Source organism: Sus scrofa, chromosome 4, assembly GCF_000003025.6.
Source record: "Sus scrofa isolate TJ Tabasco breed Duroc chromosome 4, Sscrofa11.1, whole genome shotgun sequence".
In the NCBI taxonomy this organism is placed as follows: Eukaryota; Metazoa; Chordata; class Mammalia; order Artiodactyla; family Suidae; genus Sus; species Sus scrofa.
This window is the reverse complement of record NC_010446.5, coordinates 38398051-38422608: the sequence shown is the minus strand read 5'-3', so window position 1 is coordinate 38422608 and position 24558 is coordinate 38398051. Positions and strand designations below refer to the sequence as shown.

At 41.3% G+C, this 24558-nt stretch overlaps 2 long non-coding RNA genes across 2 annotated transcripts in view; one reads left to right on the top strand and one right to left on the bottom strand.

The window, feature by feature from the left end:
- The window catches only part of LOC102163076, an 83274-nt gene that overhangs the window by 46746 nt on the left and 11970 nt on the right, over positions 1–24558 (top strand). The window lies entirely within an intron of this gene.
- The window catches only part of LOC106508344, a 44904-nt gene continuing 31549 nt past the window's right edge, over positions 11204–24558 (bottom strand). Inside the window, exons 2-3 of the long non-coding RNA XR_002343193.1 lie at positions 12995–13112; positions 11204–12674 (exon numbers count right to left, since the gene is read on the bottom strand). This is a non-coding gene — a long non-coding RNA (uncharacterized LOC106508344). The remainder of the gene's footprint in view (positions 12675–12994; positions 13113–24558) is intronic.

Genomic DNA, 24558 nt, shown 5'->3' with positions numbered 1-24558 from the left:
GGCCGCACCAGATCCTTAACCCACTGAGCGAGGCCAGGGACTGAACCCGCATCCTCCTGGATACTGGTTGGATTTTGTTTCTGCTGCACTATAATGGGAACTCCCACAACGATCATTTTTGATTGTAACAGATTCATTGTGATGCACGTCAGTACTCATGGTGCCATAGTGGAGGCAGAAAACTGAACTTCTAGTTCTAGTCCTATTCCTGGTGCTAGCTCAGTGACCTTCCTGGGGCGACAGGGGGTGGAATACTTCTTTGAACATTGGTTTCCTTATCTGTGAAAGTATGAGGTTGTGTTGGTGGCCTGCGAGGCCATTGGCAGCACTACCTTTCTCTAGGTCAAACTGCTTTTCTGCTTTGCGTCACTCTACATGTCCGAGGCCCCAGGAAATCAGAACATACCAGAATTTTCCAGCCTCTGACCATTGTCACTAGACCCAGTAACCTTTCCCTCACGGAAGTTTCCGTTTATTTCCTTCTGCCCTGACGACTGACATTCTCCTAGTCTCCATCCCTTCTTCCTAAAATTCTGCCCTCAGGAAAGGCTGTGATAACTGTGTGCATGCCGAGTGTCACTTACTAATGGGGGAGGAGGAGTTCCCTTTGAAGAGGAGACTGTAGCTTTGAACCAAAGGAATGAAGCCCTCATTGTGGCATTTTTAGCTGGAGAACTGAAGCTAAAGATGTTTGGAGTGAGGATCCTTGCTACACGGAGGCTTATCCTGTTGCTGATGCCTAAAATGTCTGCATTAGCAATTAAGTCCTTTTGCTGAAACTATTGAAGGTTTCTTTCTCACAACAGTAATGTATTAAAATTCAGAAGTCTTTCAGGCTTTCATGGGAAAGAGTTGCTCAGATCCTTGGTGGGAAGGTTGGGGAGGGGAGGCAGAAGGATAGGGGACTTAGCCATTAGGAATGTCAGAGGGGAGTTCCCTTCATGGCTCCGTTGTCATGAACCCGACTAGTATCCACGAGAATGTGGGTCCGATCCTTGGCCTTGCTCAGTGGGTTAAGGATCCAGGGTTGCGGTGAGCTGTAGTGTAGGTCACAGATGCAGTTCAGATGTGATGTGGCTGTTGCTGTGGCGTAGGCGGCTGTAGCTCCAATTTGACCTGTAGCCTACCCCTAGCCTGGGAATGTCTATATGCCGTGGGGTGCAGCCTGAAAAAGACAAAAAAAAAAAAAAAAAAAAAGAATGTCAGGAATGTCCTGAAGGGAAAAACCAAAGAACAGGCTTGGGAACCCAGAAAATAAACTTCAAGCACAGTTTTGGTGAGGGCCTGACCGCACCTGGAACTCCACTGCAGGGAGGAGGAGGGCCCAGTGAAGGAATCAGAAGAAGAAATTCCAGACATGTTAGAGCAGCATGGGCTTTGGAGATCAAACAAAAGAGGCTGTGTTGAGTCACTCCATGAGACAGGATGTACCCTCACCCCAGATTTGGTTAAAATGTCATGACCGATGACACCAAACATCCACCAAGAGGATATTAAAAAGGTTATTACTCACATAAGGAGTCTTTCTAGGGAGAGTAGGGCAGAAGATCTGAAAGATCAGATTTAAGATGTGAAAATGGCTATGGATTTTATGGTTGTTGGGGGTGCGGGGCTGGGATGAGGGCTCCTACTGGCTGGCAAGGGCTTGGATGGCTTGAACGTCCTGCTGGTGCTAAAGGAATATTTAGCTGGTGCCAAAAGACCAAGTTTCAGAGTCTTATATAATGAAGTGACTGGGCATCTTAATCAGAACTGGCTCATTTTGTACCTGAGAAACTGAAATATATGCTAAAGAGAATAGAATGGCAGCTCCAAAGCTAAAATTGATCCTCTCACAGCTACTCATCGAACATATATCATCTAGAGTAAGAGAAGGAATAAACCAAGACACACCAGAATGTCAATTCAAATGTGTGCCGTCCTTCCAAGCGGGGCTTGAGGGTCCACAGACCATTTGGAAATGCTGACATTGCCTCTCTTGTTCTTGGAACCAGCTCCCCTTCGGGCAAGGCTTTAGAGCCAGGTAAACTATAACCTTGTTCCCTTGGAGCCACAGTTTTAAAATTGTAAGTGGTATCCATCAGGAGACAAGGTCTTTGGGTTCAGTCAGGTCAGTTCAAGTCCCTGACACATGACCTTAGTTTGTTTTCTTCCCATCTGAGCCTCAGTTTCCTCACCTGTGATACGGATATGTTAAAAAGGTATAGAATGTTGTAAAACTTAGGAATGTTATATGTGAAGGGCCTTGCAGAGAGTAAGGACTTCATACTTACTTTCACTTGGCTGTGTGTTCTTATAGGACAAGAATTCATCTTATCATTTATTGTATCCCAGGGCCTAGCACAAAGCCAGGTACATTGTAGATGCTCAGTAAAATTTGCTGTATTGGACTAGTGAAGTGATAACTGGTTTATCCATTCTCCTAACCCTGTCTACTAAAGACAGGGAAGGACAGGAACTGGACTTATCATTGAACACTGTGCGTACTTATATCTACTTTCATGTGCATTACACCATTTTGTTCTCAGAACAACTCCAACTAAGTATTGATGGTCCCATACTGACAGATCGAAGCGAAGTGAGGCCCCCTCCTAAGGTGAAAGAGCAAGAGAATGATGGAGCCAGGCCTTCTCTTGAAAGCCCACATTCCTTCTAGGCCACGTTCTTTCTGAAGCAATAGGAGGCAGTGTAAGAACAGTGCATCAGCGGGGAGCCACCAGGCAGGAATGTTGTGCTGGTGTTTTCTTCAAATGTTCAACTCTCCTCAACAAAAACACTGCCCAGATGTTTCCAGGACCTGGCAAGTCTTCAGTCAGAAAAAGAAGGATGGTCTCACACCTGCAGCCTGACCTCTCTGGATTATGCTTTTTAATTTGTCCAAGGGCCACCTGGCAGAACCCTTGTTTCAGCTGTACTGAAGGCTCCAAGGCAGTACTCATTGTGAGGTAATACGTTTACCCTGTCCGAGTCCTAGGTCATAGCCATGTCATGGGTTGAATGTTGGCACCACAAAACACATGTTGAAGTCCTAACCCCTGGTGCCTGTGAATATGACCCTATTTGGAAAAAAGATCTTTGCTGATGAAACCAAGTTTAGATGAGATCATACTGAATGAGGCCCTTAATCTGATGCGACTGATGTCCTTATAAGAGGAGGGGAATTTGGATATAGACCCCAACACATAGGGGAGCACTGTGTGAAGACAGAGCAGAGCCTGGAATGATGCAGCTAAAAGCTAAGGAACGCCAAAGATTGTCAGCTCCCACCAGAAGCTAGGAAGTAGCAAGGAAGGATTCTACCTGGCCTCAGAGAAAGCAGGACCTACTGACTCCTTGATGTCAGACTCCTGGCCTCCAGAACTGCAGAGAATAGATGTCTGATTTTTATTTTTGGCCATGTCCACAGCACGTGGAATTTCCAGGTCAGGGATCGAGCTGCTGCAGTGGCAATGCTGGATCCTTAATCCACTGCACTACAAGGCAACTCCAAATTTCTGATGTTTTAAATCAGTCTGGTACTTTGTGAGGGCAGCCCTAGGAAACTAAGACAGAGGGCTCCAGTGGGCAAGCTCATCAGCTGGGTAGGCTCACAGATTTCACTAGTCAGAATAACACAGCTCCCCAGACCCCTCCACCCAGCCCTATCAGACAAGACGGTCTTCAGCTCCTGGCTACATATCTCCCCGGTGGGCTTTTTATTCAGCTCTTAGCTCAGAGCAACCTTCATGGATTTGAGAAATGCAATTTTCTGTTAACATCAGCACCAGCATCCTTACTGCTATTTATACACGCTTCCAGTGTAGGTGCAGGGTCTAGGTCATGGGCTTCACTAAAGATCCGCAGAACAGATGACACTTTGTGCAGTGCCCAGAGAAGAGGAAGATGGAAAATGAGAACACAGATTTTGGACTCAAATAGTTCAAATTCTAGCTCTGCTTCCTACCACCTCTGTGAATTTGGGGAAGCCACTTGGTCTCAAAGCCTCGGTGTCCACATCTCCAATATAAGGAAAATAACACCCACACCATGGGGTTATTATGAGGATTAAATGAGATAGTGTGCATGAAGTGGAAGTAACCCATAAATATTATTGTTACTATTACTGCTGTTGTCATCGTTGTTATTGTTTCATCTTTATTATTAACTTCCCTGACATGGGACAGCCCACACCATGAATCATGGGATTCTGTGTGGGGAGAGAAACAGGAAGAGTCAGAAATGAGGGGAAGGAAATTTATTGAATTGTCTGTCCAGCTTATACTCCTATTTTCTAAACACAGCCCCTCCCACCATAGTTAGTGCTCCATAAATTGCACCAGCCTCTGATATCTGGTGGATTTATAGAATGGAACAGTAAGGACCCTGGAATTTAATGAGGGCCCTGGAATTTAATGAGTTCCCTTCCAACTCACACTAATTTTTTTTTTTTTCAGGGCTGTATCCACAGCATATGGAAGTTCCCAGGCTGGGGTCGAATCGGAGTTACAGCTGCCGGCCTATACCACAACCACAGCAACGTGGGAGCCAAGCCGTGTGTGCAACCTACACCACAGCTCATGGCAGTGCTGGATCCCTGACCCACTGAGCGAGGCAAGGGATGGAACCGGCATCCTCGTGGATACTAGTTGGATTCATTTCTGCTGTGCCACAATGGGAACCCCAGATATTATTACTTTTTAATTATTGCTGTTTATTTATTGTCATATGAGGTCATATGTCCAAAGCAGGTCAGCACCATTAACTTCCTTTTCTGCCCTAGCCAGAGTCAAATCATAGGCACCTGTGGTAAGTTAGATCATTGCTTCCAAACTGTCATAGGATTACTGTCATAGGACATAGGATTACATATATATTTGCACCCTTTTCTATGCCAGGTGCATAACCTATGAGAAGAATATTCCTTCTCCATGACTTCATTTGGCCATTTGGATGTCAGCAGATATGACATCAGCAGAGGCTTGTGGTATGGCTTATTTTCTTACTTTCCTGATAATATATATTGAACACTTTGTATGTACTAGGCGCTATTCTTCATTATCTTCATTAACTAATTCAATTCAGTTATAAGTTGAATTGTCATAACTTTATAAGGTGGGTAATATTCTCATGCCAATGGTCACAGATAGGCTAGTAGACTAGTAGCTTTTCCAAAGTTACCCAGTTATGGAGCCATAATGTGTCCACCTGGCATGCTTGCCTCCACACTTGGCCATGCCATCACACAGCCTGAAGATGTTGGAAATTCCTCTCTCCAAAGACACTAAAAGGTAATATCTACTTTTGAGGGGGGTGAGGGGTTACTAGCAGTGAGCCAGGCATCTTGTCATATGTTTTATATTTCTTATTTCTCCATCCTTGGGTTTTATGGATGAGGAAACTGAAGCTAAGAAACCTAAGTGGCTTGTCAATGTCACACAGCTAGTAAGAAGAAGAGCTAGAGTTTGACCTCAGATCTTGAATATCTGACCCCAAATCTGTCTTCTTTCCATCTTCTCACTATACCACGCTATCTCTTCCCTCTGTGTATTACTATGGGAGCCTTTACTTCCCTGGATATTGAAATGGATTAATCAGTCTAGAATCTAGAATTAAAAATTTCCACCCACATTGGAGGAGTGTACTGAGAACAGTAGCCGTCATGTCTGTGCTTGATCAAGGGTTCATGTTAACCAAAAATGTATATTATTTTTTGAATACATGGGTGACTTTCTGGGGAGTATGATGAAGGGAATATTTTACAAGTCTTAGAAAGAGCAGAAGGTTGAAAATCAGTAGAGGTCAAACACCAGAATTAAAAATCCTGGGGGAAGTGTGTTGGGGAAGATACGGATCATGTGGCCTGACTGGTTAATAGGATGGGTACTGGGGAGCCAAGATGTCCTGGCCGTAGGAAGAGCTGATTTGTCTGAGTCCCTTGTCCAGGCACCAGCCTCTGATATCTGGTAGGTTTATAGAATGGACAATCAGGGCCCTGGAATTGAATGAGGGTGTCTGAGTTCCCTTCCAACTCACACTAAAATGAGGCCATTTACTCTTAACAGATAAGGCAGGCAGCCTGAGGCAATAGTTTTTTGAATCTGAGCATTTATTTCTGGCAGTAACTTAGCCTTGGCACATTGCAGCAGACCTGTATGTACCATGTACCTGGCTCAACACTTCAGTAAATACACCCTTCCTGCCCCTTGGGTGCAGTGAGTCCTAGAGAACAAGTCCTTCTTCCTTAAGGATTTTCATGCAATGTATTTAGCATTCAGCTAAACTAAATCCAAGACTACAACTAAACCTTCTTCCAGAATTTAGGAGCCAAGAATAACCCTCTACTGCTGATATGAGGAGAGTCCCCAAACACGTTATTAGGTAAAATAAATGCAGCATAGAACAGCTGATGAGAAAACAGGAGAATGAAAATAACATTCACATTTGCTTGTATATTTTTCATGAAACTCTGGGAGAATGCATGAGCAACTCCTAACAATGGATATTGCTGAAAGAGAGGTGGGTAGGAATGGGGTGAATGAAAGTAGGGGTGAGATGAAGACTTTATTACATACTATAAATTTTTCTTTTGAAAATTTTTATACAGTAAAATTGACTCCTTTTGAGAATTTTTGTAGAGTTCTATCAATTTTAACACATGTATTGATTCTTATAAAATACCACAATAATCAGGATACTAAATAATTCCATGACCCCAAAAAACTTCTTACGCTACCCCTTTAATGTCACTGCTAAACACTACCTTTAACTCCTGGTAATTACTCGCCTATTCTGCATTTGAATAATTTTGTCTTTTCAAGAATATCATGTCAATGGAATCATGCAGTATGTAACATTTTGAGACTGCTTTTTTTTTCTTCCACTCACCAAATATCTTTGGGATTCATCTAGATTGTTGTATGGATTAAAAGTCTGTTCCTGTTTCTCGCTTAGCATAGTCCCTGGGTGAATGCAACACGGATTCCCCCTCCCCCACAGTCACCTATTACAGAACATTGGTTTATTTCCATCTTGGAGTAATCACATATAAACCTACAATAAATATTTGTGTACAAGTTTTTGTGTGGACATACATTTTCGTTTCTCAAGGATAGATATGCAGGCATGTGATTATTGGATTATAAGTTTCCCTAAATGAAAAACTGTGAAACATTTTCCTCTGGAGCTGTACCTTTTTATGCTCCTGCCAGCATCGTATGAGAGTTTGAACTTCTCTAATCTTCCTCAGCAATTGATGCCATCAGTACATATTTTAAAAAGCATTCTAACAGGTGTGCAGTGGTATCTTGCAGTGGTTTTTAATTTGCCTTTCTATAATGACTAATGATATTCAACATTTTTTCATGTATTTCTTTGCTATTTTTCTGTCCACTTACATGAAACGTCTGTACATGTCTTTTACCTATTTAAAAACTGGAAGGAGTGGGAAAGACTGTGGGTTTGGGGTTAGTAGATGCAAACTATTACATTTAGAATGGATAAATAACAAGGTCCTACTGTATAGCATAGGAGACTATATCCAATCTCGTGGGACAAACCATGGTGGAAAAGAATATAAAAAAAGAATGTATATATATGTATGACAGAGTCATGTTGTTGTACAGCAGAAATTGGCACAACATTGTAAATCAACTATAATTTTTAAAAAATTTAAAATATATTTAAAAGGGAAGAAGAAAAATGAAAAAACAAAAGACAAATAAATATTGGATTGTTTTCTTTCTGTTGAGTTTCGCCAATTCTTGATGTATCCTATATAATACCTTTGTCTGATAAGTGATTTGCAGTCTTTCCCAGTTTCAGTCTGTCTTTTCATACTCTTACCAGTGTCTTTTTCAGACAGTGTTTTTAATTTTGATGAAATCCCACCTGTTATTTTTTAAGAAGAATTGTATTTTTAATGTATGTCTAGGGCGTATTGCCAAACCCAATGTCATATAGAGTTCTCCTATGTTTTCTTCTAAAAGTTGTATAGATTTATTTATTACATTTATATTTATGAACCATTTTGAGTTAGTTTTTATGTTTTGAAGTTTAGGAGGAGGTTTTTTTTTTTTTTTTGCATATAGCTCCAATTGTTCCAACATCAATTGGGGGGGGGGCTGTCTTTTTACCATTGAATTATTTTTTGAACTTTCATTAAAAATAACTTGGCTACATCTGTGTGGGCCTATTTCTGGATGTTCTATTCTATTACATTGACCTGTACATCTGTCTCTTTGCCAACACCACATTGTCTTGATTACTGTAAAAGTCTTAAAATCAAGTAATGCATTTTTTCCAATTTTATGTACCCTTTTCAAAATTGTTCAGCCATTCCAGATTTTTTGTTTTTCTATTTAAATTTTAAGATCTATAAAAATTCTACTGAGTATATTGTTAGAATTTCATTAAATCTATAAATCAATTTGGGAAGAGTTATCTTTGCTATATTGAGACTTTTAATACATGAAAATGAAATGTCCATCTATTCTAGTTATTTAGGTCTTCTTTGATTTCTGTTATCAATATTTTGTCATCTTCATTCAGATGCTGTATGTGTTTGGTTAGATTTATACCTAAGTATTTCGTTTATTGGAGCTACTTTAAGTGTTACTGTTTTCTAGTTGTACATTGCTGGTATGTTAATGTATGCTTTTTGTGTTGACTTTGTAGCCTACAGCCTTGCCAAATCATTCTAGTTTTTAAAAATTTATTTATCTTAGTTTTATTTATTTATTTTCTTGGTCATACCCATAGCACGTGGAATTTCCCAGGTCAGGGAGCAAACCCATGCCATGGTAGCAACCTGAGCTGCTGCAGGGACAACACCAGATCCCTAACATGCTAAACTGCAAGAGAATTCCTTCACTGAATTTTCTAATTCATTAATATGTGTTTCCACTTATTTGCGTCCTCTTTAATTTCTTTCAGCAATATTTCGTATGTTTTATTTTACAAATGTTTCATCTCCTTGGTTAATTCCTAATTATTCTTTTTGATGCTGTTATAAATGAAACTTATTTTTTCCTTTACTTCTTTGTATTTCTTCTTGAAGTATAGTTGATTTACAATTGGAACCAATTTCTTAATTTCATTTTCATATTATTCATTATTGGTATACAGAAATGCAACTGATTTTTATGTGTTGACCTTCTATCCTGCTACTTTGCTAAATTCAGTTATTAATGCTAACATTTTTTTGGTATGGAATCTTTAGGGATTTTATACATACGATCATATCATCTGTGAACAGAGATAAATCTATTTCTTCCTTTCCGATTTGGATGCCTTTCATTTCTTTTTCCCACCTAATTGCTCTGCTAGAGGACTGCTAGCAGTCTGAATTTGGTCAAAAGGTTTTTTTTGCATCAACTGAGGTGATCATTTGGGTTTTTTCCCTTCATTCTATTAATGTGGTGTGTTATACTGATTGATTTTCATATGTTGAACCATCCTTGCATTCCACGTCTTGGTGTATAATTCCTCTTGGTCATGGTGTATAATCCCTTTAATATGTTATTGAATTCAGTTTGTTAGTCACTTTTTTTTTAAACTTGTTTCTCTTTTTCACCTCCTTTGGGTTATTTGACCTTTATTTACTGTTCCATTTTAGTTTATCTATTTGATTTTTGAAAATTCCATCAGACAATATTAAAATTTATCCTTTCCACTGTAAATATGTATTAAAGAACACAAAAGAAGACTAGTATTTTATATTTACCTAGATGTTTGCCACTCCTGCTCTTCCTTTATTCTTAATATTTTAGAATTCCTTCAGATAGCATTCATTTCCCTTCTGTCCAATGAATTCCTTTAACAATTATTTTAAAGTATGTTTGCTGTCAAATCTTAGTTTTCCTTCATTTGTGGATGCCCTAAAATTATTTTGCCCACATTTCTGAAGAATATTTTTGCTGGATACAGAATTCAGGGTTGAGACTTCTTTTCTTTCAGCATTTAAAAAAATGTGAGGATTCCTTTTGGCCTCTATGATGTCTTATGAGAAATCTGCAGTCAAATTGCCATTCTTATATGAGTAATGTATCATTTTTCTCTGGTTATTTTCAAGATTTTTTTTTTTTTTTTGGGCTTTTAGGGCTGTACCTGTGGCATATGGAGGTTCCCAGGCTAGGGGTCGAATTGGAGCTGTAGGTGCTGCCCTATGCCACAGCCATAGCAACACAGGATCTGAGCTGTGTCTGCAACCTACACCACAGCTCATGGCAACCCCAAATCCTAAACCCATTGAGCAAGGCCAGAGATCGAACCCACATCCTCATGGATGCTAGTCGGGTTCATTAACCACTGAGCCATGATAGGAACTCCAAGATTTTTTTTTTTGTCTTTAGTTTTTAGCAGTTTGATTAAAAAGTGTTTGGGTATACATATGATCCAACAATATCTTGGGACTATATCCAGACAAAATGGTAATTCAAAAAGATACTTGTACTCCTACATTCACAGCAGCACTATTCACAATAGCCAAGGCATGGAAACAACTTAAATGTCCATTGACAGATAAATGCATTAAGAAGAAGTGGTATACATATACAATGGAACACTATTCAGCTATAAAAAGGAACAAAATAATACCATTTGAAGCAACATGGATGCCAGTAGAGAAGATCATAGTAAGTGAAGTAAGTCATAAAAAAAAAAAAAAAAAAAGACAAATACGAAGTTCCCGTTGTGGTGCACCAGAAACGAATCCGACTAGTATCCATGAGGATGCGGGTTCAATCCCTGGCCTCACTCAGTGGGTTAAGGATCCAGTGTTGCCATGAGCTGTGGTGTAGGTCACAGATGAGGCTCGGACCCTGTGTTGCTATGGCTGACGTGTAGGCTGGCAACTGTAGTTGTGATTTGAGCCCTAGCCTGACGACCTCCATGTGCCACAGGTGCGGCCCTAAAAAGCAAAAAAAAAAAAAAAAAAAAAAAAAAAAAAGAAAAGAAAAAAGGCAAATAGCATATGATATCACTTATATGTGAAATCTAAAATATGGCACAAATGAACCTATCTACAGAACAGAAACAGACTCAAAGACATAGAGAAAAGACTTCTGGTTGCAAAGGGGGAGGGAGTGGGATGGACTGGGAGTTTGGGGTTAGTAGATGCAAACTATTACATTTAGAATAGATAAGCAATGAGATTCTGCCGTATGGTGCAGGGAACTATATCCAATTTCCTGGGACATAGAATATAAAAAAGAATGTGTGTGTGTGTGTGTGTGTAAAACAGCTAAATAGGTTTAGCCTATTTAACCTCTGATTGACTTCTTAAATCTGTAGGCTTATGTCTTTTACCTAATTTAGAAAGTTTTCAGGCAGTATTGATATTTTTTCAGCACTGTATTTTTTCTCTTTCCTTTCTGGGACTCTCATGACATGAATGTTAATTCTTTGTTAGTGTCTCATAGATCTTAGAGGCTTTGCTCATTTTTTTTTCTCTCTATTGTTCAGATTGTGTAATTTTTATTGATCTATCTCCAAGTTCATTGACTGTTTCATCTGATATCTGTTCTGCTATTCAGGTAGTAGAGACTTCTATATGCTATTATCTTTTAAATTTCTGTTTGGTTTTTCTTTATATCTTTTATTTCTTTTCTGAGACTTTCTATTTTAACATTGGCTGCAAAAAGTGTTGGAAATTGCCTGTTGAAGTATTTTCATCATAATTGCTCTAAAGTCTTTGTCAGACAATTCCAATATCTGTATAATCTCAACATTTTCTTATTCAGTTTTCCTGGTTATTCATGCACAGAGTAATTTTAAATTGTATTCTGAACGTTTTGAATACTGTGTTATGAGGCTCTGGGTCTTGTTTAATTTCCATGGAAAAAGTTGATGTTTTTGTTTTAGTACAGAATTATTCTGGTTAATTTCAGGTTGCAATTTACAATTCATCTTCCATAGGTTATGTTCCCAGTATAAGTTCATACCTCAAAGATCTTTGTACTGCTCTATGGATCTGTCCCATATATGTACAACCCAGTGGCCACTCTGGGACCTAAGCAGTGGTTTATCAGTTCAGTTCCCAAAATCTCTGGTAGGTTAACAAGGATCTGATCCACATTGTTCAGTACCAAGGTGAGTTTTGGAGTTCATAAACACTTGTATTGAGTCATTTCCCCCAAGCTCCTCCTATTCCTACAATCTCACAAATATTTTCTGGTTCCCTTTGAGCTGTCCTTCTTGGCTCTCTGGCCAGAACTGGGAACTTTATCTACTCTGTTGCACTTTGTCACATACTTCTTCACTTGGCCCGTATCCTCACCTAAGTGGAGGGAGGACAGAGAAGGGATAGCAGTCAATGGGGTTTGTCCCATCCTCTTGCAGCTGCAGCTCTGCAGGAGAGAAAGATTCCCCTCCCTGAAGGTTTTGGATCTAATACATTCTCATGGGTCATGGGTTGCTACTCTGCTGCAACCACCAGATTGCCTGGAGGCTGAAACATAGGGGAAGGGAGATGAGAGAAAATAAAACGGAATGTTTTCTTACTCTTTAGTGCATTAGAAGTTTCTTTGTCTGATCCTTGAGTTTCTTTGTTGTCCTGTGGTGCAGTGGGATCAGTGGCATCTTGGGAGGGCTGGGTTGCAGGTTTGATCCCCAGCCCAGCACTGTGGGTTCAGGATCTGGCATTGCTGCAGCTGCGGCTTAGGTTGCAACTGTGGAACCGTATGTTGCGGGGTGATTAGCTGTCAGAAGAAAAAGAAGAGGGAGAAGAAAAAATAAACCCAAAATATTTTGGAATTCCCACTGTGTCTCAGCAGATCAAGAACCCAACTAGTATCCATGAGGATGCTAGTTCAATCCCTGGCCTCGCTCACTGAGTTAAGGATCCAGCATTGCCACAAGATGCAGCATAGGTCGCAGATGCTGCTCAGATCTGGAGTTGCTGTGGCTGTGGTGAAGGCTGGTTATGGCTCCAATTCTACTCCAAGCCTGTGAACCTCCATATGCTGCACGTGCTACCTAAAAAACAGAAAAAAGAAAATAAAATGGGATATTTTCTTACTCTTGGGAGCAGTGGAAGTTTCTTTGTCTGGTCCTTGAGTTAGGCTTCTACTGGAGCTTTCTGTTCCCTGGTGCTTCCTTCTGGATTTCTGGATGCTTTGAGTCCAGTTCGTGAGATACTGAAGGGAAAAATTATTGTGAAACTCAATAGTATTTTGAATTCTGGTGTTATTCCTTAATCTGCTTGCTGCTATTTACTTTTCACAGTTTTCAAATCTTGCTTCACATATTCTGTTCATGCTTTATAGTTGCAGTCAATGGGAGAGAAAGGGTGAAACACACTCCATCTCACATGGGACGCTCCTCCACCATTGTTAGTACTTATACACCATATGCATGTATTACCTATTCAAAATTTAAATCTGAAAAACGGTCAAACCATTTTAAGAGTAAAAAACACTTTATGCACAATTTACATAGGCTGTTTTACCAAGAGGCATTGTGAGCACTGCAAGAAGGTGATTTGTGGCACTTCCCTTTCGTGGGCCAAGAGGTTTAAAAGCCCACACCCAGCCCTTCTGTCCTGAGATAGCTTCTTCTTTCTTTCATGGGCGAAAAACAGTTCCAGCCACTTGACTATGGGTAATCAGTGGGGACATTAACTAGGTTTTGCCCTCAAGGTACTCCCAGACTCAGCTACTTTTCCACAGCTGAGGTTTTGTAGAATGTGGACACTTGAAATTCTTCTGACTGTCTCCTCTCTCTTGTGGAGAAGTTGTTAACGCAGGGATGCAAGGGTCAAGCCAATAACCACACCTACCAGGTAGCTAGCCCATCTCCTAAGAGAAATCATGCCTAGCAGGGCTGCATAAAGTCACACAGCTCTTTCAGCGCCAGGGAAAGGTGAGGAGAAGCAGGACTGCTCCAAGGCAACCCTAGGTCAGAGAATTGCTGGGCTTCCCTTAGCAGTACTACTCCAGGTAAGGGAACAGAATGTATTTAGAAGGTTGACACCACAGCCCTAATAACGTAACAGCCAAGATATCTACCCTGAACAGTCTGTCAGCTTGCAAAAGGGCCCACTTTTCTCTGCAGTCAAGAGCTGAACAGAGATATCCAGCACTTGGCTTCCTGAAGAGTTATTTTGTCATTTTAAAAAATGTGTCAGAGCATTCTCTGCCTGCTTCTCTTCCATACTGGTCTTCTCCTGTATGTTTCAAGATTGATATCAATACGTGGTTCACAGCTGGGTTCCCAGAGTCAGACAGAGCTGGGTTCACATTGTAACTCTGCCACTCACTAGCTGTGACTCAGGCACGTTCTTTATATTTTCTGAGCCTGGGTTTCATGTTATTTATATTTTCTAGAATGGATATAAGAATAGTGCTCAGACTGTGAGACTAATACAAGGTAATACATGTGAAGCACTTAATGCTTGACACATAGTGTATGTGCTCAATGGATGGTAGTTATTCTTACCAACATCCTCCTCCTCATCAACAGTATGATTATGGTTATGAAGAATCCACTTCCTTCTCTGGCTTATTTACACTGGGTGGGTCCAGGCTGGAAAAATCACTGATGGAGAATCACCTGAAAATATCTACCTATAAAAGACAGTTCCCTGGGTTTCTGTCGTGGCTCAGTGGATTAAGAACCTGACATTGTTCTCCATGAGCTTCACTCACTGGGTTAAGGATCTGACATTGCCACAAGCTCTGGCACTGGTTGCTCAGATCCAGCATTGCTGTAGGTGTGGCATCGGCCAGCAGCTACAACGCCAATTTGACCCCTAGCCTGGGAACTTCCATAAGCTGTAGGTGCACCCATAAAAAGAAAAAAGAAAAAAAAAGTTCCTGCCACAGTAGCCCCTCTCCTCCGGGTAAGATATCTCCACCAGGTAGGCTTTGGCCTCTTTGACCTTTGCAACTCTTTCAGAGCTCAGAGATTGACATGAGGACCCACTGAGGGATCTGTGGTATCTGAAGGTGGGGTAGATGGGAGGAGGAAGATAGGGCATAACCAGGGTCCCAGGAGGCCTCCAGCCCTGGCTGATGGAAGCATCACTGGGTCCAGGTCTGTGGGTTCATTGAGTGTTGTTCTCCGCAGGTCTGCTCCTCACCTTGCTCAGGGCTATGCCTGGGAGAAGCAGGGAGTTAATATCTGTGAAGCCTCCAGAATCATTAGAGAATCTGATTGTCAGCTGCTGAAAAGCTCTTACAAGGAAAAATAGCCTTCATGAAAATCGGTTAAACTCAAAAGTTGACTTGATAGTCCCACAATGATGAACTGATCTGTTTTCATAATTTCCCTAAATGTAGCCACTAAGATTTATAAGCACTATTTGACCTTTAGGGAATAATTAGCTTAAAACAGCCATTAGCGGGTTTCTTTTCAACCCCTCGAGTATTAGATAATGCAATCATTCTGCTCAAAAACTTTGTTCTTTACTTAGTATTACTTCAAGTGGACCAAATGCTGCAGTAACCTGTATAGGGCGTTACAAATTCCTCCCACATTGCCTTGGCCACCTTGGTTAGTAATGACCCATTGGCGCTTCCATCCTCATTCCTTCTTCAAGTGTCCTGGGACTGGGGAACTGGACATAACAGTTCCAAAGGCCACGGGTATAAGGTCACCCATACCACAGTCCCATCTCTCTGGGATAATCAGACCCTCAAGTGCTTTTATTCTTAAAACAAAAATATTATAAAAGGTAACATGTGCTCCTTGTAGAAAATTTGGAATACACAGAAAGTCAAAAAGAAGAAAATACAACTCACAATCTTATAACCCAGTGATAAGATTACAACCTTACCACAGTGATACTGTGATATCATCAAACTATCTTTCTGTATACTTTTTAAAATCCCCTATTATTGCACCCTTAGATTCTTTTCCTTTGTCTTTTTGTTTTTTGGGGCCACACTGGCAGCATATGGAGGTTCCCAGGCTAGGGGCTGAATCGGAGCTGTGGCTGCCCACCTACACCAGCACCACAGCAACGCAGGATTTGAGCCACATCTTCTGTCTACACCACAGCTCATAGCAACGCCAGATCCTTAACCCACTGAGCAAGGCCAGGGATCAGACCTGCATCCTCATGGATGCTAGCCGGGTTTGTTAACCACTGAGCCATGACGGGAACTCTTGGACCTTTAGGTTATTTTCAGTGTCCTCCTAAACAGTTCTTTGCTGTATGTCCTGCTAAAGAATTCCTGCTAATATTTTTGCTCATATCTCCTATTATTATCTTGAGATAGATGTCATTTTAAGGAATGTCATTATTTAGTCAAGAGTTTGCACATTTTTAAAGGTTTTTATTCAAGTTGACCTCAAGAAACGTCATATCCATTGACTCTCCTTTCAGCCATGAATGAGATTGCCTATTTCTTCAGACCCTTATTAGTACCAGGAATTGTAACTTAAAAAAAATAAAGTCATAGTTTGATACATAAAAAATCTGCCTTTCTTTGATTTTTGGTAAAGTTGGGTCCACTTTCATGGGATCCTTTGTCCTTTGCATTTCTTTATTGTAAATTACCTGTCTGTTGTTAATTTTCTCATTGGGTATTCTTCATCTTTTTCTTGTAGATTTATAAAAACACAATGTACAGTAAGGAAATGAATTTTTTGTCCATCATACCAGTTGCAAATTCTTCCCTCAGGTGATTGTGTAAATTTTTAATCTTACTTTTTTAATTATAATTTTTATTTTTATTTTGCCCCACATTTCTATTCCAGCGACCCTGAGAGCTGCATTTCTGGCCTCTGAGCTCCTGCCACTTCTCCAATACCATCTGTAGGTTTGCTTCACCAGTCACCTCATGAATAGCTCTAGACTGATTTCTTTTCCATATCAACCTGGGTATTTAACAAACATGGCTCATCTGCCATGTGCACACACTTGGGCTAGGTGCCATAGTGGATTATTTCCAGTTTACAGTGTCTCCTGGGAGGCTATGGAAAGAAAAAAACCTGGTGGGAAACCATAAAGGTGAGAAGTAGTATTTTGTGGATCTCTTCTGTGTGCTAGACTCTGTGCTGGGCATTGTCTTCTGTCCCATATTGAACCCTCACGACAACTTTTGGGGTGTTTACGATAGTGAATTTTATGTCTACTTGACTTAGCTATGGGGTGCCTGGATATTTGATTAAACATTATTTCTGTGTGTGTATGAAGATGTTTCTGGGGATGATTACCTTTTTTTTTTTTTTTTGCTTTTTAGGGCTGTACTCACAGCATAGGGATCCCCAAGTTAGGGATCGAATCAGAGTTACAGCTGCCGGCCACAGCCACAGCCACAGCAGTGCAGGATCCAAGCCACGTCTGGGACCTACACCACAGCTCATGGCAGTGCCAGATCCTTAACCCACTGAGAGAGGCCAGGGATCGAACCTGCAACCTCATGGTCCCTAGTCAGATTCATTTCTGCTGTGCCATAATGGGAACTCTGGGCAGTGATTAACTTTTGAATGAAGCAAACTGACCTCCCCAATGTTGATGGCCTCATCTAATGCATTTTTAAAGGCCTAAACAGAATAAAATGCTGAGTAAGAAAGAATTCTCCCTGCTGAGCTGTCTTTGAGCTGGGACCTTGGTCCTCTCCTGTCTTTAGACTTGGACTCAGATTGGAACTTACACAGCTGACTTTCCTGGTTCTCAGGCCTTTGGATTTTGATAGGAACTATCTTATTGCCTTCCTGGGTCTGGACTTCTCAGCCTTGGTAATCACATAAGCCAGTTCCTTAAAACAAATCTCTCTATTTGTATATATGTGTATATTTATGTATGTGAAATGTATGTGTATATATACACACACACACACACACAAAATTTATATGTAAGTTATACATATATATGAATATACACACATACAGCCTATTGATTCTATTCTCTGGAGACTCTTGGCTAAATTGCCCCCTTTTACAGATGAGAATATGGAGGAGGCTCAATGAGTTTCAGTCACTTTACCTAAAGTCACCCTGCTAGCAAGTGGCAAAATGGAATCCTTGTCTGTTTGGTGCCAAAGCCCATGCTTCCTGGTTCCAGGGCCAGTGCCCTTAAGCAGGGCTGGGGCCAGGGGGCTGATGAGGTGAGTCATGCAAGTGCAGGATCAAGTCTTGCCTTCATTTAAAAGTTTTCATGGATCTTTTGGCATCAATTTTTATTTAAAAAATATATTGCATTAAAATATTATTTTTCTTCATGTTGAATTTTTTGCTCTGCCTCCCTTAAATGTTGTGCCAAAGTGAGTGCCTCACTTACCTCACCCTAAAGGGGAAGGACTTCCATCCTTTTCGAAGAAATACAGGTGGGGAGGGGTGAGGTGGGTGAACTGATGAAAACTGGGTTTAGACACAGTTCCCAAAGGTGTGGCTTGAGCAGCATCTTGGCCTTTGGTGCCTATTGGCTGGTCAGGAGCAGATCCACTCCTCCCTGCCTCAGGAGCAGGGCTGGGAAGTGAACGTGGTGCTCAACATGCCTGTTCGTCATAAAGAAGCCGTTCAGTTTAATGCTCACGATCTTGACGTTTGCTAATGAGCCACGTTCAAAATGATCGCAGTCTACATATCATTCTGTTTACAAGGCACACTTCCTTTCCAGCTCAGGCACCTAGAAGGCAGGGGACGTCAGACGAAACGTTCCCAGGCTCATGGTGGCGGGAGACAAAGGCCTCAGAGTTCAGGCCGCCTGCTGCAGCCTAGAAACAAGCTTTCCTGGGAGTGGTCTGTGTCTCTCCAGGGGGAGGGGGAGGAGTCTGGGTGAGAGACTGACGGGAAAGGGCAGCCCAGGCTGCTTTTGAGGTGGGGTCTGCCCAGGGCTCCCACATCCGCATCCACATTCTAACCACTCTCCCCTCTGAGAAACATTCCCACTCCCCCTGCCTGGAAGGTCGCCTGACAGCTAATCACATTCCCGCCCACTTTGTCCACGCCAGCGGCCACATGACTGAGGGGAAATGGCAAGAAATTCAGCTCCTGAAACTGGGCCCAACTGATAGGGCCCAGTTCCTGGAATTTTAGCCGAGAGGCGGCCGGCAGAGTGGGGGCCAGCCTTCCCAGGGCTTGGGCTCTATCCTGCATGGCAGGGGTTCAAAGTCCACGCAGGCCCCAGCTGGGCTGCTTGCCTCCCACGGAAGACAAAGAAAGCCAGGCTTTGAAGCCTCCTCCCTGCCCAGAGGGGCTTCCCTGTCCCACAGCCGGAGGTGCTCTCCTGCGCCTAACTTCCCTCGCATGGCCTTCCCCTCCCTCAGGGTCCTGTCTGCCTTGAATCATAGAGCTTATGCTCTCACTTGCCTTGTAGGGCAGCACCTGGTTAGCAGAGAACTGTCTCCCTCATCTCTAGGAATAATAGCTGTCACTTACTAAGCAGTTTCTACACATGCGTTATCTTTGTTTCTCACCCTAAGAGGTAGGCATAGATACCAATATCATTACCATTCTGCAGATGGAGACACTGAGGCTTCAGGGGGTAATCTACCCAAGGTCATGGGTAGGTGGCTGATTTAAGAACTGAGTTTGTGTCTATTTGTTACCAAAGCTGGTGCATTGGATCAAGATACCAGAGGTTTCAGAGGCTCCCATTGTGGCTTGGTGGGTTATGAATCCAACTAGTATTCATGAGGATGTGGGTTCGATCCCTGGCCTTGCTCAATGGGTTAAGGATCTGGCATTGCTTCCAGCTGTGGGATAGGTAGGTCACAGATGCAGCTCAGACCCTGCATTGCTGTGGCTGTGCCAACAGCTGCAGCTCTGATTTGACCCCTAGCCTGGAACTTCCATGTGCTGCAGATGTGGCCCTAAAAAGACACACACACGTGCAGACAAAAGATGCCGGAGGTTTCAGACACCAAGCACCATAGGCATCAGACCAGAAGCATAATGTGAGACAAGGAGCAGGTGAGATCTAGCATCATAAAATAGCAGGTGCAGTCTGATTAAGGGAGCAGGCACTCTGTCCACCCTCCAGCTTACTCTGCCTTATAGGAATGCAGGCCCACTACAGCCAAATGGATTTTTCAAGAAGAGCTTGAAATTCATATTTTTAAGTGAAATATCCTGATTTTTAAATTTTGGAAACCTAGTTAAAAAGAAGAGCAAGACAAGAACGTGTTGCTGGCTAAACAGTAGAAGTGTTTGGGTCAGATACAGCCCATGAGCCAGCAGTTTGCAACTTCTGTTTCATGCAACTACACATGCCATGCTCTGTGAATCTTAGGTGTATGGGGAATGTTTGTTTCGTTAAATGGAAAGTAAGCCAGCCCTAATTCTGGGGACAATTGCATGTGCAGGGGGCAAAAAGTTACAATCTCAAATATTCCTAAGGATGTATGACTTTAAATGACATGGTTCTGGTGTTGCCTGCTGGGGCAGCAGATAGGCAGTCAGATTCACCAACAGCGCATGCTGGTGTATTTATCAGACGCTCTGAAATGAGTCTTCTTCCCAAGCATCCAAAGTGAAACCATGTCCTGGAAAGTAGGTCATGTTTACATGGTGCTTAGCCCCGCAAAGATTTCACTTCTCTGAACTACCCTCTTTGTCTCCATATCTCTTACCTGTGGAAGCATCCCAAGACTCAGCCTTGGGACCTCAGCAGCTCTCTCTTTCTCTGTCTGGTCTTCCAGAAAGCAGGGACCTCAGCCCCTCCCAGGGATTTGACTGTCACCTCTACACTTCACTCAAGCCTAAATCCAAGTTCACTCGATCTTCCAGAAATTAGCATGCCCACCCTCCAGCTGGCCTCATTTCAGTCACTTGCACCATCATTCTCTGGGCAGCTCCAAGTCCTAGTCTCATTCTGGACTCTCCTCTCCCTCTCCCTTCTTCATCAGTCAGTCCCAAATCCTCAGCCAATGTCTCATTCCACCTCTCATCACGTCATACCTGGCCATTGCTAAATGCTCTTAACTAATATGATGAGGATAATATTTGGAGATAGTAACTAAGGTCCCCCCTGCCATTTTTTTTTTTTTTTTTTTTTTTGGTCCTCTGTGGCCCTACATCATTCATTCTAGATTTTGGGTCGTCCATCCATTACTTCAACAATCCTTAGAGCTTAACCAAACAGTCAAGTCCTCAGCTTTTAAATTTCAAAAGCCAATGATCAGGCTTGAGGACCAGGAGCCCAGTCAGAGAAAATTCCCTCTTTTCCAAGAGATAAATATTCCCTATGCTGGGTATTGGGGAAGTTGTGGAACAGGAGAAACTTAAGAATTTCTGAGAAGAAACCCTACGTCTTCATCCCACACCCAAGCATTTCATAGAAGACTAAACATATGTCTCATTTTCTAGGAAGGAACCCAGCACAGCCCAGGTGCAGAGGAATAGAAATGGCTGCATAGGGTGTCTGGAAGATAGGACCTCAAATGTCCTCCTGGAGTCTCCTATGACCCCCAAGAGGTGTGGGAGAATAGCCAGATGTCCTTAGGTTCCTGAAAGAGGAATGAAAAGAGCTAAGGGCCAACTGAAAAAAATGCTCTAGATGAAAGTGAAGGAGGTCATACCCAGCTGTAACCTCTTTGGCCGGTGACTGAAGACCTTCCAGGAGGAGGGGCGATTCAGCAGGTGCCTAGGTGGGCAAATGATGACCAAGAACTTGACTCCCCTTCCCAGAGCCTCCGCCCCACTATTTTAGCACTGACCTAAGACCCTGGAATTTAGACATAATCTCAAGGGTGGAGGAATAGGGCAAATCCAAATTGACAGAGCTTATTAAATCTGCCCATCTGCCCAGAAGACGAATTGTAGAAAAACAACATTGTGTTTCTTAAAACTTGATCTTATGTGCTGAAATTCCTAAGTGCTCCTTGCTTCTGTTCTCTCCATATTCCAAACAGTTCCATGTGCTACAGCTAGATCAATCTTCTTAAAATACCACTTCATACTTTTATGGATTCAAAGAGTAATTATTGAACAGCTACAATGAGCCGGGAGCTGTGTTAGGGGATTAAAAACCTTAAGTGGGAGTTCCCGTCGTGGCGCAGTGGTTAACGAATCCGACTAGGAACCATGAGGTTGCGGGTTCGGTCCCTGCCCTTGCTCAGTGGGTTAATGATCCGGCGTTGCCGTGAGCTGTGGTGTAGGTTGCAGACGCGGCTCAGATCCTGCGTTGCTGTGCCTCTGGCGTAGGCCGGTGGCTACAGCTCCGATTCAACCCCTAGCCTGGGAATCTCCATATGTCCCGGGAGCGGCCCAAGAAATAGCAACAACAACAACAACAACAAAAAAAAAAAAAAAAAAAAAAAAAAAAAAAAAAACCTTAAGTGGACTGTAATAAGAAATATGCAAATGACATTACATTGAGATGCCATTTTTCAAGCAAAAATCCAAAAGTTTGACAACATACTCTAGGGGGGCTGTGAAGAAGCAAGTTCTCAGTACACTGCAATTGGAAATGCAAAATGGTACAATGACTGTGGAAAGGAATTTGGCAATACCTAGAAAAATTACACATGCGTTTGTCCTTTGAAAAACCTATTTTACTGATCTAACCACAATCTAAACCTATAGATTGTAAGAATCTATACCAGAGAAACATTGACAAAAGTATGAAGGGATGTATGCACAAAACTATTAATTGCAGCTCTATTTATATTAGCAAAGAATTGGAAGTAACCCAAATGCCTATCAGTAGGGAACAAGTTAAGTAAGTTAAGGAGTTTATTTTTATTAAAATACACAATAGATTACCATGAAGTGAAAAATTTTTATACATTCTACTGTCGAGTGGTCTCTAGAACATATTATTAAATGGGGGGAAAGGTGCAGAATACTACATTGGTATAGTATGTTATCTTTAATTTGAGAAAGGAAGCTTATTTGATAATATGTACATATCACTTATACATGTTTTTAAATGCAAAATAACAAAAGCTAATAATGGTTACTTATAGATGAGGGAGGAAATAAAATGGAAGAGATGGATAAAAGCAAGACTTCTCTGAATGTACCTTGTTTATAGATTTTTTCTGTGGGACAATGGAAATACTTTACATAATTATGAAACAAAATTAAAATTAATTAACTTTCAAGTAGAAAATGCAGTCCTTAAAAATGGAAAGTAAATAGAACAATTAAACCTGTGTATGAATTTAGTGGCTTAATCACACAGGGAAAAATTATTCCAAATGACTTTAAAACATAGTAATTGATTATAAAATTCGAGTGAGAAATATAGCCTAAGGATTTTTTTAAAAATCATGAATATAAATATGAAACTGTTTTTTAGCCATTATATTATTGACAGTATTTCTACTGTTATTCTGAAATATATATATATATTTAGGATAAAGCAAATTAAGTAGTAGTTCACTTTAGGATTCAAGACTTTCAGAAAAAAGAAAGGAGGAGTTCCCGTCGTGGCTCAGCAGTTAGCAAGCCCAGCTAGCATCCATGAAGATGTGGGTTTGATCCCCGGCCTTGCTCAGTGGGTTAAGGATCCAGCATTACCCCTGAGCTGTGGTGTAGGTCGCGGATGCAGCTCGGGTCCCGTGATGCTGTGGCTGTGGCGTAGGCTAGCAGCTACAGCTCTGGTTGCACCCCTAGCCTGGGAACATCCATATGCTGCAGGTGTGGCCCTAAAAAAAAAAAAAGAAAGAAAGAAAAAAGAAAGATACAAATTTACAGTTAAAGAAGTTAAGTAAAAAACATGTGGTTTTAAATTTGAATTAGAAATTTCAGCATGAATTCAGGGTGTATTTTCTCTTTAAAGAAAAAAAATACTTATTTCCTTTCTGGGTCTGCTGAAAAGACCTAGAGACACTGACCTACCTAGGAATAATGAGCATTCCTAAGGCCTAGATTGTTGTCTCTAAACACCATTTTTCACTAAAAGGAATCAAGGTCTTTGTGAAATGGCTGATTGCAGGTTGGAGCAGGAAATGTTCAGGATGATCATTAATGATTGTTGTGATTATACAAAAAAGACCCAGAAATCAGCATGGAGAGGCTCACATTGACCAAAGAATAGTAATTAATGGTATAGCAAAATAAATAGTAAGTGCAGTGGATTGAAACAAATCAAGAATATTGAAATCTAAAATACACATACACACACACACAAAACAAAAACAAAACAAAAAATTGAAATTCTTGAGTTCATCGTCATCATCATCATAAACTGCTTGGTCACCTGTGGTGTATGCTTGGGAACTAACTCATTATAAATAGGAAGAATTAAACATTTATTTACCTTTTCAGGTAGCCAAATAGTTAATGTGGGAAATGGGCTTTATAAAAGAATTCTAGCCTATAAGCAAAGAAGAAATTATAGAAGCTGAATATCTCCACTTTGCAGCCCCAGTGGTACATGGATTAGGCAATGTCAATGGCTTCTATGCTATGTACTATCCCAATATCAGTGGTTGCTAAAAACCTTAGGTGAACAACTGACAGGAAACTTCATAATGAATGAATCAGACCTGAACCTAATAATCAATCTTAAGATGACAAAAAATGGCCTAATATTGCATGCCTTCTTATGTGACACATTAGGAAGCACACACCACTACTCATAAGTATTCCTCCAAAAAATGGACTGGAATCTAATCAAGCTTCATGATCTAATCACAGTTTCCAGGAAACAAAGGGGATAAGAGAACATGTTACTTGACACCATGG